This window comes from Triticum aestivum, chromosome 1B (assembly GCF_018294505.1).
Source record: "Triticum aestivum cultivar Chinese Spring chromosome 1B, IWGSC CS RefSeq v2.1, whole genome shotgun sequence".
NCBI classification, from domain to species: Eukaryota; Viridiplantae; Streptophyta; class Magnoliopsida; order Poales; family Poaceae; genus Triticum; species Triticum aestivum.
In genome coordinates, this window is record NC_057795.1 from 353,732,794 (window position 1) to 353,745,864 (window position 13,071).

Genomic DNA, 13,071 nt, shown 5'->3' on the forward strand with positions numbered 1-13,071 from the left:
AGATTCTATAGTAAAACAGCTAGGAGTATAATTAGAGCAGTGCTAAGAAAACTCCATTCTCATGGATGGAGCAGTAAATTGCATGGTAAATTGTAAAAGTTGAGGGAAAAAGTAGCAACATAATAGTATATCAACAGTCAGATGCAGACTACGCTACAAATAGTTTCTTACAGAGAAGAAAGGCCAGCCTGATCATATATTAGGAATTTTCAACAGTCATTTTATTTTATAAAGACGTCATTCTTAATATAATTTAACGTGTGTGCTAAGTTATACTAATCTCTTGCCATCCTTTACCTTTGGATCATCTTAATTATTCTAACATATAAGGTTGCTAGCCAACTTGGCTCTATGAGGCTTCCCCGATTTCCTTCGATTTCGGCCATTGGATCTGGTCAATCTGGTTTTCAAATCATTCTGGGACGTTTGATCTATGTTGTTTATTTTACCTCGTTGTAATTTCGCAGGACCAATGACTGGTGGGCTCATGTTCTGTGTGGCGATTGGCTGGGTGAGCCGTTCGTGGGTGCGAGCGAGCCTGTCTTCGCACGCCGCGCGTCGTGCGGCCTGTCGCGGGCGTCTCCTCCCACTATTGCCACTGTTGGCCGCCCAGTCCCCACAACCACACCCCTCCGTCTCTCTCCCTCGCCAGCCGCCAGAACACGAACCCTAGCCCCTTTGCCCAATCCAGGCCGCCGCCGCTGCGCCCCTCACTCCTCCCTCCTCCTCATCAACACAGCCAGCAGGACCCTTCCTTCTTAGGCCCCATGGCGGGTGGTCGAGTCTGGAGCGGGATAGAAGGTCGTGGGAAGTTCGGCGCCGGCGGGAGGAAGCAGTAGGGGTGGGTGGATCAGCAGATGCAGGCGAGATCGGTTGAGAGAGGCTAGCAAGCCAGAGCAGCAGGAGCAAGGAGCTCGAGGTGATTCATGGTTTACCCCTCCTCCCCCGTCCTCTATCTTCCCCTGCCCTCACTCTCGTCTCCTTTTTATCTCATGGGTGACGGCGTCGGCTGGGCGCAGCGAGGAGTGGAAGGCACATGCCACGTGCGGGACGGAGCAGCAGGAGCAAGGATCTGGTAGCGATTTAGGGTTTGCCTCTCCCTCCTCTCTACCCCCCTCACTCTCCCCCTTTGTCTCATGGATGAGGGTGTCAGTTGCAGGGGCGCCACAAGGAGTGGAAGGCCAAGGTCGCCAACTCTACAAATTTGAGGTTCAGGCAGCATTGTTGAGGTACGCAGGATTGGTGCGTTTTGCTGGGAGCTATTTCTTTATTCACCAGACCAGGCACATGCAAATCTTCGTATTTTTCAAGGTTGTTGGGTCTCCAGTCTGCACATACATGGGTTGCATTCATTTTCTCATATTTGTTTCTTCTGGTTCACAACATCTACCTAGCCTGCTTTGATGTACCTTTATTAACATGTTATCAGTTATACGATCACTTTTGGAACATGTGTGCAATATACCACATGGTTTTGTGAGACATATAATTTTAGTTTATGCGGCAATATCATTTGTGGCTAAATCTCTAGGGTCTTAATTACAGGAGATAAACTAGGAATCCGAAAATACAAAAAGGGAACACAATAAACCTATTACAGTACGTACTTCTCTCTAACAACCTCAATGTCGACTGGTCTTTGCGCCCTGAGTTCTTGACCCACTCAATTTATTTATCCCTTCAGAAATTTAATCAATTTTCTCAATCCTTTTGTTGTTGATTGCAGTTCATTGGATTAACTTTTTTCATATTTCTTCTCATTGCATCAATTAAAATGCAAAATAGATTTGTTGTCTTGTGCTATCCCATAAAATTAGAAATGGGAATTTAAGCTTTACACGGTCTTATCAGGGATGATGCCACTAAGATTTTTATAATTATGAATTTAGTCCTTGTCGAAGTTTGGCTACTGAATTTACATTATATTGCAAAGGAATGCTATAAACTATAGCCGGTTCTTTCATATAGTATTGTCGTTTCTATAATGTAAGTTGTGGCTGCGTTACTTCTTCCAAATCTTCATAATGCTTTTTGTCATGCAGCAACTTGCTAGCGAGTCCTGGTCTGTTGCAGTTGATTGTGCATGTGGAGGGCTTCTGGATACATTTATTGTCTCATGTTATAAGGATTTACAAGTTTTGCAAGAATACATGAGTAGAGTATATTACAATAACCTTCGAATTATTGTGTATGATTTCACTAGACAACCGTAATATTAAGGCTGTCTTTTTCAACATTTTCTATTTATTTTTGTTTCTGAATTTGGTTTGGATTATGATGATGCTAGGCTAGAGGTTGTTCTTGGTCCTGCCATCCTGATGCTTGTTTCTGAATTTGGTTTGGATTGGAACAACCTGTGGTACAGGGAAGATGCAAGTTCTGGATGCGAGGCACTACAAGCTATACCTGGAGAACAAGTTCAGGGATGGGACCTGGGAGTACGAGGACCTCGGCAGTTACTTTAGCGACGGGAGCTTGATACTGCTGCCACTGTCATCTTCAACCACGACCACATCGATACCCCATGCGTCAAAAGTTTGAACCTGAACAATTTATCCATTCTAGCACTTCATTATGACACTCACACTGACTGTGACATCGTTTGTGCAGATATTCTCAATGCCAAGTCTTGGATCTGGGATTGCTCCAGCCTGCTTCCCAAGGCATACTTCACCCCAGTTGATAATATGCAAAAGATATTCCCTTCAGTTTTGAATTAGAGTGCAGTGATGAAGAAGATTCTTTTTCAATTTAATGAATTGGTCCAAATCGATTGTAAAGTTTGACAAGTGGCCGTCCTCTAAAGAAGGCTCTTCAGAAAGGTAATTCTCGAAAAAGCTCTAGCGTATATATGTGGAAGCATAGAAACAATTCTCTGTTTTTTAACAGATATATGTTGATGCACGGAAAATGTATACGGTGGTTTCCATTCTGTGTCATGGGTAGTACATGGAGCTTATTTACTTGGCCACTCTTATGGTTTTATTTTATCTATACTTGATAACTCAAGAGCTAATGTTAGGTTCTACCATATTGATTTTTAGCTCCGGTTTATTAGGTTCTGCTGTGGGTAGAGGAGCAATTAGTGTTCTCAGTTTATCTAATGAACGTCTGTTGACGCATGCAAACGGTATAGAAACAAATACCCTTATCTGTTTTCTTCCATTTGGTAATAGGTTTCCCTTCATCACATGCTTATTTTTCTTTCACAAAATAGTTTTACATTTCCGAAGATTATTAACTTAATAAGATGCTGGTGTCCATTGGTAAAATTAGCAAGTCGTTCCCTCTTTTCATCTGCTCACTATTTCTGCTACCGTTGGTAAAAGTGCGGTGTGGTCACCATACAATGGTGCCGTCAGCAAGTATTGTTAGCAGTTTTCTTTTTGAAAACTAAAAGTTGATTCCATTTGCCATGGCCATGAGATGACGTTGTGGCCATGGATGTTCTCTGCAAGTACCATCTTCTTCCTCATTCCCTCCACGCACCAATGTTTTTTTGCTTGTGCTCTTACAAATTAGTGCAAAGCTAGAAGTTAATTTCTGAACTTAGGTATGTTATTATCAATGGTTGAATTTTCTAAGATGTTTCTGTTTATAGGAATAATAGTAGGACCATCTTGATCCCCATGATGTGTGGACTGGACACATTGTTTGTGCTCCCATTTATCGTATCTAGAAGGCCACCAGCTTCATTCACGCTTCTATGTAACTGCTTGATGCACAAATAATCATGCATGAGGACTGAGGCGTAATGCACTTTGATATTTCTATTTTTCTTTAATTGCTGCCAAATTATTGCCTTTGTATTGAAGTGCAAGAATGTTACCTCAACTGCAACTGCTTGACCATTTCCTTCCCAGGACTGAAAGTTTTCTTGAAGCAAAGACGTCTAGCTGACATGCTCTTCATTTTTCTGGGTAGTAATATAGAAGATGACACAGATAGAGATTTATCTGTACCATCCAGACATACGTATGTCCATTTTTTAGAGTAGCCTAGGAAGTACACTGCATACAACATTCATAAATCACAATCACATATTGTGCTCATTGTCCAATGTGTTGTAGGACTCGGTTAGGATATCATGTTTGTGGGGCAATCTGTTGTGGTTGCAATGTTTAGTTCGTAAGTTAACTGCGATTGTGTTTCACGCATTTAGCTTATAAATTAATGAAGTTTACACATGTTCAGTTGGCATTCATGCTTTATTTCTTTTATTAGTTAGTTTACTGACCATATTGAGACAATAAATATAAAAACTTTGCAGCTTATGTTTCCTTCTGGAAACATTATTTTCGATAAATGTGAATAACAAGAGTGTGTTACTGTCTTTATCTTTATTGGCTGTAGTTTTGATCTACTTTTGTTACAAGATATTTCATCAATTCCTGTGTAGACATACATTTATTGGTTTACTTCTGAATGCATCTTAATCTGCACTTGTAGGCTCTCCGGGGTTTGATGATGTATGTGAATGTCTGAATAAGTTATTATTATTTTTCCAATAAATAGACACGCTAATTAGATCCAGAAATGTGTCGTTACATCTCAGCTTTGCAGCTTCACGCCGTAGTATCAAATTTTGGCAGCCGACTGGCCCTGCCTCCGTGGTTGTGGCACCAAGGTCACCACATATTACATCTTGATGCATGTAAAACAATATGGTTAAGATCCCTGTGTTTGGTTAATTTATGGACTTGCTGACATATATATTCATTTCTATTTTGTGCTCATGAGGTACTTGATGTGCGTACAATAGGTGTGTTAGGCTGAAGCATGAGGCTGGAAGGGATCTTGTGCTATGACGAGCATTTGCTTTACCAAACCAAAATGCATTTGTTGGTCTCATGTCCATGAGAAGCTCCAGTTTTGTCGGCAATAAACTGTAGCAAGTAGTGATTGGTCCGATGTCCTTCGTGGGATGCAATTATGGCATGGTTTCTCAATAAAAAAAATAGCTTCATGTTGTATATGAGTATGATAGCCATTCATATGTTGTTCTTCATGTATCAGATTCCAGGAATATTTGGATGGTTGATGAGTTTCCCATGTTTGATGAAATTTTACCTTTTCAAAATCGGCCGAGGCTTGTGAGAATAGCACCGCTGAACTGGTGGACACTTCTATTTCATCATGTATGCAATGTCCCCTTTTAATGTTGTTCTTTTTGGGTTTTATAAGATTAAGATCTATACTTGGCCATAAATTGAGTCTGATGTTCATGCATTTAATGTTGGTCAGATTTTAGGAATTTTTATTTTCATAATGATTCTGAAACAAGGTCACTCCAATCGATCCTGCTCCTGTGTGGTGGCAGGATGATGGTTCAGGAACGCAGGGTGGGCGAAAGAAAACTATGATCGCTTTTATCTCTGGTCATTTGGAGCATATATGGAGGGACAAAGACAGCGGGCTTTGAGTTTGATAGTGTCTTCACGACGGTCCAGAGGGTCATTGATCCTGATACTAGCACTAGGCTCACGTGAGCTTGGGTTGTTTGATCGTGCCCGTTTGTGTAAATACTCCCCTGTAATATATGCAATCCTATTGCATGGTTTGAAAAAAGAATTATTCTGAAACTGGAGTTTAGAGCAGTGTACACTGCTTGACCACAGCTAAACCTCCTAATACATGGAATTTTTACAAAGCACACATGGTGTCACTGGGTCTCTCTGTGCTATTTGGCGCAATGGGTCATCTAATGCTCCTAACTAATGAAAATATTTGGAAAGCGCTAATGATTTTAAAGGTACATATACTTTTAAACAAAAGCCTATGTATTTTTTTTGCTCAAACACGAAGTCACTAAAAAATGCAAATGTTTTTCAATGTGAACATGATTTTAAATGGGTCTCTACGAACATGGCAGCAAATATTTCGTGCTATTAGATTAAAATGTGTATATACATCTCATTATAGACAACAATTCATCATGTTTCTTATTAAAGGGGATTAAACCATCCCCGCAAAAAAAAGGATTAAACCATGTGTATTTATTTCATCTTGCACATGAATTTAACGTGCCTCTGCGCCATTTGGCGCAACGGGTCCACTAGTTTTCGTAAATAAGAAACAACTGCTAACATTGATGCACTATGTGCTACACTTGGTGTGTGTGCACTGATCGACGAAACCTCCTATTCAAGCGAACTACAAAGAAGAGCAACTAAAGTTTCAATATTCTAGTTTTAGTTTCCACGTTGACCAATGTTATTGTAGTGGGGTGGGGTGGGGGGGGGGTATAACAATGTTCCATCATCCAAGAAACCTTTATATAGTTACCCAGGTCTCATAAGAAAAATAGAATAATCATTCTGAAATCACATATAGGGTATGTGCATTTGCAGACAATCTGTACCTACTAATAAAGCAAGGTGCGTTTCACCAATTTTTTTCATCCGTTCACCGCTGAATATACCTTTTTTCTACCCGAGGTGGTATTAAATTGTTATGTGTTTGTCTGCTAGAAAAATAATTTTCATACCTGGGCCACGCACTGCGGCCCAGCGAAGCCATCCCACTTATTTTTCTGCCCACGTAGCTGGAAAATTCTATTTTCGGCAGCAGCCGATACATAGTCGGACGCTCGCACAGGAAAATCGGTAATGGGCTGGCCCATTTTTCTATTTTTCCTACGTTTTACATATATTTTATTCTCCTTTCCGTATCACTTTTTCCCTTCCAAATTTATTTCTATTTTATAAATTTTATCATAAATAAAAAGTTCCAAAAAAAACAGAACTAAAAAACAAAATTTGGAAAATATTCATAATTTCAGAATTCTGTTGCTATTCCGAAAAATACTCGAACTTGCAAAAATTAGACCATTTTTAAGGAAAAACAATGGTTTTTAAATTTTACCGAGATTTCTAAAAAAATTGCATTTCAGAAAATGCTCCGAAGCTGAAAACTATTCATGTTTTAATGAAATTTTAAAAACTAAAAATGATGTTCATGCATAAAAGATACACATTTTCTTAAATTCTTATGAATTTTCAACACATGTTCCCGATTTTTAAGAAAAAATCAAAAATTCCAATAATGTTCATCTGTTCACCGCCAAAAATAATTTTTTTTTAGCCGAGGTGTACCAATTTTTTTTTTGAGGAAAAGGTGTACTAAATTCTTATGCGTTTATCTGCTTGACAAAGTTTTTTTTAGGAAAAGGTGTACGTAAGCCAGCCTACTTATTTTTGTGCCAACGCAGCTTGGTAAACTCTATTTTCCGCACAGGTCGACAAATAGTCAGATTTTCGCACAGGACAAGCACTAATGGGTTAGCCAATTACTCTTTTCCCGTGTTTTACTTCTATTTTTATTCTCCTTTCCCTCTCTCTTTTTACACTTCCAAGTTTTTTTATTTTAGAATTTAATTCATAAATTTAAAATTCTGAAAAATCGTTTAGAACTAAAGAAACAAATTTTGGAAAATGTTCGGAATACCAATTTTTTTTTGCTATTTTGAAAAATATTCGGAACTTGCAAAAAGTTGCCCATTTTTTTAAAAAAATATTGTTTTACAAAAATGTTCGAGATCTCTAAAATAAAAATGTCATTTCAAAACATGCGTCAAAATTGAAAAATATTCGTGTATAAAAGATACATATTTTCTAAAAATAATGTTCGTGTATAAAAGATACACATTTTCTAAAAATCTTATGAATTTTCAACATATATTCCCGTTTTTAAAAAAAATCACAAATTCGAATACTGTTCATGTTTTTATAAAATAAAGCTGGTGTTTTCAGGAAATGTTTGTGAATTATAAAAGATATTCCCTTTCTTATTTTGTTCATGTTATTTTGAAGGTGTACATAATTTTCAAAAAAATGTTCAGGATTTTAAAAATTGATCATGTTTCCAAGAATATTCAGAAACTTCTTACCTTAAAATTCCCTTGATTGAAAGAACTGAAAGGAAGAGTAGATTGAGTAACTCGTGGGCCTTCTGTGGCGTACGATTACTTCACATGCGGCAAAACCGAGAAGCTAAATATTCTTTTTCATGTGCACATAGGGTTTTGCTTGCACATATAATTCTCACTGGCTTTAAATGTATACTGTTTTATCTCCCGTTGCAACGCACGGGCATATGTGCTAGTAAATATTAAAGTGGCATGATTTCATCTGTATTCTTCTGAAAAGAACACATTATTTCTCACCTGTCCCGAAGAACATTGATTTATTTACAAAGATTTGCCTCTAACAGCAAGAGTGAACTAATTCTAGAGATAAATTAGTACGTGCCATACCTACATGAGTGCATGCTCTTGCGTTGAATCTTCAGCAGCATATGCATTTTCATTGGTATTGATATTTAGAACGTACTGTCAACTGGTGGTTTTAAAATTACACAAAAATGTAGACATATTATATTACCATATGCACCACGTAGGTGTGCCATATATCGGTGCCACTATGAATATAAGTTCACAGAAAACCTTTCTCTGGAAGTTTCTTGTGCAAAGTGCATTTGAGCAAAGTTCACGCACATTCAAATCTATATATGCTGGGTAGCATATAAATGAAGTCATACTTTTACCTAGTAAGCATAAGGAATGTCAGTATTAGTTAAGGTAACGTGGAAAACATCTCTAAATCCCCAGTAAAACATGAAAGCGAACTGGGTGTCTGGTATCTGACTTGTTGATTTAGGGAACATAGCCCTACTGCAAGAATTTTATCATTGTACCTTAGACATCAGCCGAATGGGTCTTCATTAAAGGATTCGTGAGGAAATTAGTGGCACACCTGATAGCCTCATCGGAAACGGTCAATGTAGCTCAAATTGTGTATGTATACAATATGCTCCTAGATTAACTATCTCCCCGCTGACCGACTGATTTGCTGATTGCTCCAGCGTGCTAGGTGAGGCTGATGGGAATCGAAGGTTGGAGAGGAAGGGTATTGGGGTAGGCTGGATTCGATCTTGACTACATAATCCCCTGATAGTTGCTATCACCAAAAAAAATACTTTACTAACTCAAGGCAATGTTAATTGTTAATTGCATCAAATTTGAGCACATATACCTCACTTGCCGTCTTACGCTTAAGATACGTTAATCATCAAATTGACACTTGTTAAGGATTTGATGCAACAATTTGAGCACATATACCTCACTTGCCGTCTTACCCTTGATTTGAGCACATATACCTCACTTGCATATGTTAATCAGTCAATGTTGATTGTTAATTGCATCAAATACTTTACAAAAAGTGTTAATCAGTCATATGTTAATCAGTCAATTTGAGCACATATACCTCACTTGCCGTCTTACGCTTTTTATGCTTCATAAATAAGGCCATGCCCACCAATAGATAGCAGAATTTTACTCCGCTACACATTTTTTATGTATGTGCTTTACCGAAAAAGACTTTCACCCTGCTTTATAAATAAAGCAAACCGCCAGAGAGCGCACACACATGGACTAGTTCACACACACACACCCAAGTCACACAACAGGAAGTACATAAGGTTCTGCTGAGGGCACATCTCAACAAGCCCAGAAAAAAGGGAAAAAAGCGGGCGCCGGAGCGCTCCGGAGCGCAGGAAACGATTAGTCGGGCTCCGGTGGTGGCGGCGGCAGCGGTGACAGACGGACGGCCATCGAGCGAAGGTCGGCTATGAAGGCCGAGATGGCGTCCCGATCCTGAGGGCGGCTAAGCGGCCGCCAAAGCTGCAAGTAACAAGACAGTTTGAAAAGAGCGTCAGTAGCCCGCCGAAGAGGAGTGCGCTGAATAACAAGCTTGTTGCGAATCGTCCAAAGGGTCCAAGCGATCGCCCCAATCTCAAGCCACCTAATGTGGCGCGAGAACAAGGGGGAGTTCTGGAGTTCTGTGAATAGGTCGGGAAAGTTGGTATGGCACCAATTCCCACCCACCACCTCCCTAAAGCAGCTCCAGACAAATTGAGATGACACACAGGAGAAGAAGATGTGATTCGAGTCTTCAGGGACATCATAAAGAGGGCATAAGCCAGAGCCCGGAACATTGCGTTTGAGGACCTCGACCCCAGACGGGGTTCGACCGCGAATCCACTGCCACATGAAGATCTGAATCTTCAGTGGAAGGCGAATGGACCACACCGCCGTAAGTGGGGGGGGGGGTGCGGAGGAGGGGCGATGGCCTGGTATAAGGACTTGGTGGAGAATTGGCCCGAAGGCTCAAGGCGCCATCTCACTTGATCTGGGCCAGCGTCCACCATCGGCTCATGGAGAGCGACACAATCAAGCAATTCCTGCCAGGCGGCGGTATTCGGCCTACGAAACGCGAGGCGCCCTAAGTCAATAAGGGCCCTCACAACTGAGATCAGGGGGGCAACAGCAATGGAGAAGAGGTTGGGGAAGCGAGCCACGAAGGGGGAGTCGCCGGCCCACCGGTCAAACCAGAGCAGCGTAGCAGCCCCAGATCCAACCGAGATGGAGGTCCCGATGCGGAGGACTGGGAGAAGTTGGACAACCGACTGCCAGAATTGGGAGCCGCAAGTGCGCTGGCAGAAGGCAAGGGGTTGACCACACAGGTATTTATTCCGGATGATGTCTAACCAGAGTCCACCGTGACCATGCGAGATGCGCCAAAGCCAGCAGGATAGCAGAGCAATATTCATGCATTTAGAGCACATGATACCGAGGCCACCTTGTTCCCGAGGTTTGCAAATGTCAGGCCAGCTGACCATATGGTGCTTCTGATTATTATTATCGCCAGCCCAGTAGAAGCGGGACTGGACCTTGGCGATTTCATGGTGGAGCGTCTCGTGCAGGCTGTAAAAGCCCATGAGGAACAAGAGGAGGCTGGAGAGGGAGGGTTGATGAGGATCGTCCGAGCCGCCTTAGACAACCAACTACCCTGCCAAGGCTCGATGCAGGTATGTAACTTGGCAACAGTCGGACGAAGGTCAGCGACTATGAGTAGAGTGTCACTAATGGGCGTTCCCAGGCAGGTTTTGGGGAAGGAGCCCAGGCAACAGTTGAGCCGGTTGGTAATGTTCAGGGATTCTGCAGGAGAGAATCCCATCACCATCACATCACTCTTGTCGAAGTTGATCTTGAGGCCAGACATTTGTTGTAAGCAGAGGAGGAGGAACTTAAGGTTAGAGATGTCCGCATCAGAGCCTTCGACCATGATGATGGTGTCGTCGGCATACTGGAGGAGGGAGATCCCGGATCCGCCGGGCACATGGGGGGTGATCCCACGAATATGCCCCACGGCCTTGCCTTGTCCAGAATGGCGACAAGCGCATCCACCACCATATTGAACAAGAATAGGGAGAAGGAGTCGCCTTGCCTAACCCCACAGGAGGTGGGGAAGTAAGGACCGATCTCACCATTGATGTTCACAGCAGTGCGACCGCAGGAAACCATCTGCATCACTCTGGAGATCCAACGGTCGTCAATACCTTTTCGGAGCAGGACTTCCCGAAGGAAGGGCCAACTAACAATGTCGTAGGCTTTATGAAAATCGATCTTCAGGAACACCGCCTTGAGGTGCATAGAGTGAACCTCATGAAGGACTTCGTGAAGAACTAGCACCCCATCCAGGATATACCGGCCTTGGATAAATGTGGACTGGTTGGGTGGGTAATGCGGTCACTGAGCAGGGTCACCCTATTGGTGAACCCTTTCGCCAAAATCTGAAAAATCACGTTGATGACCGTGATCGGGCGGAACTGGCGAATGTCGGAAGCCCCAGGGACCTTGGGGATGAGCGAGATGATCCTATAGTTGAGGCGTCCGAGGTCGATGGACCCAACGTTGAACTCGTCGAATATGGCCATGATCTTAGGTTTAATCACATTCCAGAAGGTCTGGAAGAATTTAACCGGAAGGCCATCAGGCCCCGCCGCCGAGGTAGGGTTCATGCCTTTAATGGCGGCCCAAACCTCAGCGTCGGAGACTAGCTGGGCGCCGGTCCAACAATCTAGAGCCAAGAGAGGCCGCTCCTAGGAGCAGCGGAGAACAGGGTTCTATAAAACCCATCAACATGGGCCCGGATGTCACGGGGGGACTGAAGGAGAGTCGGACCATCCCAGAGGAGAGGGATGGTGTTGCATCTACGACGACCATTTGCAATGACTTGAAATTATGCCGTGGTCGCATCGCCCTTCAATACCCATTTATGTGCGCCACGAAGGCGCCAATAAGCCTCCTCATCGGAGTAGATGACGGAGAGTTGGTCTTCCAAGTCGTACCGCGACAACCACTCATCAAGAGAGAGGCCGGTCGCGTCGGCACGCAGGTCTAATGCCTGGATGCTAGTTAGGAGGGCCTACTTGCACTCGCGAAGGTCACGCCCAGGTTGGCACCCCATCCCTCCATGAACTACCGGCCCCGCTTGGCACAGAAGTGCCACAAGTCAATGGCCAAGGGGGGCGAGGATGGGGGTGGGCCCGAGCCTCCACCCAGCGAGCAGCGACCACCTCCACGAACCCAGTTTGGGACAGCCAGAAAGTCTCAAACCAGAACCGAGGGGGATCGGTGGCCGCTCCTCGGCGAAGGACAGGAGGAGGGGGCCGTGATCGAAGCCAATCCGGGTGATGGCACGGAGCGAAGCAAGGGAGCAGCGGAGGTCCCATTCTACGGAAACTAGGACCCTGTCCAGGACGGACTGGGTCGGGGAGGCCTGGCAATTGGTCCAGGTAAATCTGGCACCAATCATATCTATCTCGCGGAGACCGAGGTCAATAATGCAGTCATTAAACATCTGCATCCGTGCAAAGTTAACATTCGAGTTGCTCTTGTCCTCCACGAACCGGAGGAGGTTAAAATCACCGCCAACCACCGGAAGCGAGGCCGCCGAGACCTTCCGGTAGAGCTCCTCAAGGAAGGAGGCTGACCTACTGTGGTCAGCAGGGTCATAGACGATGATGACCTCCCACTTGAAGTTAAGCGCCCACTCGAAGAGTTCCATGCTAACAAAGAACTGGCCTCGATCCATGCTCCCCACCTCAAAGGTGGCATCCTTCACACCTAAAAGGATGCCACCCGAGTGGCCGATGCTCCCACTAGAAGGGAGCCAATGCCAAGCAAAGAGATGGGAGCTCAGACGATCGAGCTCTAGGAGAGAGAATTCC

The 13,071-nt window shown here is 43.2% G+C and overlaps 1 long non-coding RNA gene across 9 annotated transcripts; it reads left to right on the plus strand.

The window, feature by feature from the left end:
• The first annotated feature begins 579 nt into the window (after positions 1–579).
• Positions 580–5,675, plus strand: LOC123123568 (uncharacterized). 9 transcript variants are annotated; one of them, XR_006460686.1, is made up of 5 exons: positions 580–1,075; positions 1,154–1,229; positions 2,366–2,535; positions 2,611–5,138; positions 5,245–5,675. It is a non-coding gene; the product is annotated as an uncharacterized lncRNA (long non-coding RNA). The 9 variants fall into 9 exon arrangements; XR_006460678.1 differs by having other exon boundaries at positions 5,321–5,674; XR_006460692.1 differs by lacking the exon at positions 5,245–5,675 and having other exon boundaries at positions 582–919; positions 1,020–1,088; positions 2,611–5,141.
• Positions 5,676–13,071: the final 7,396 nt, after the last annotated feature.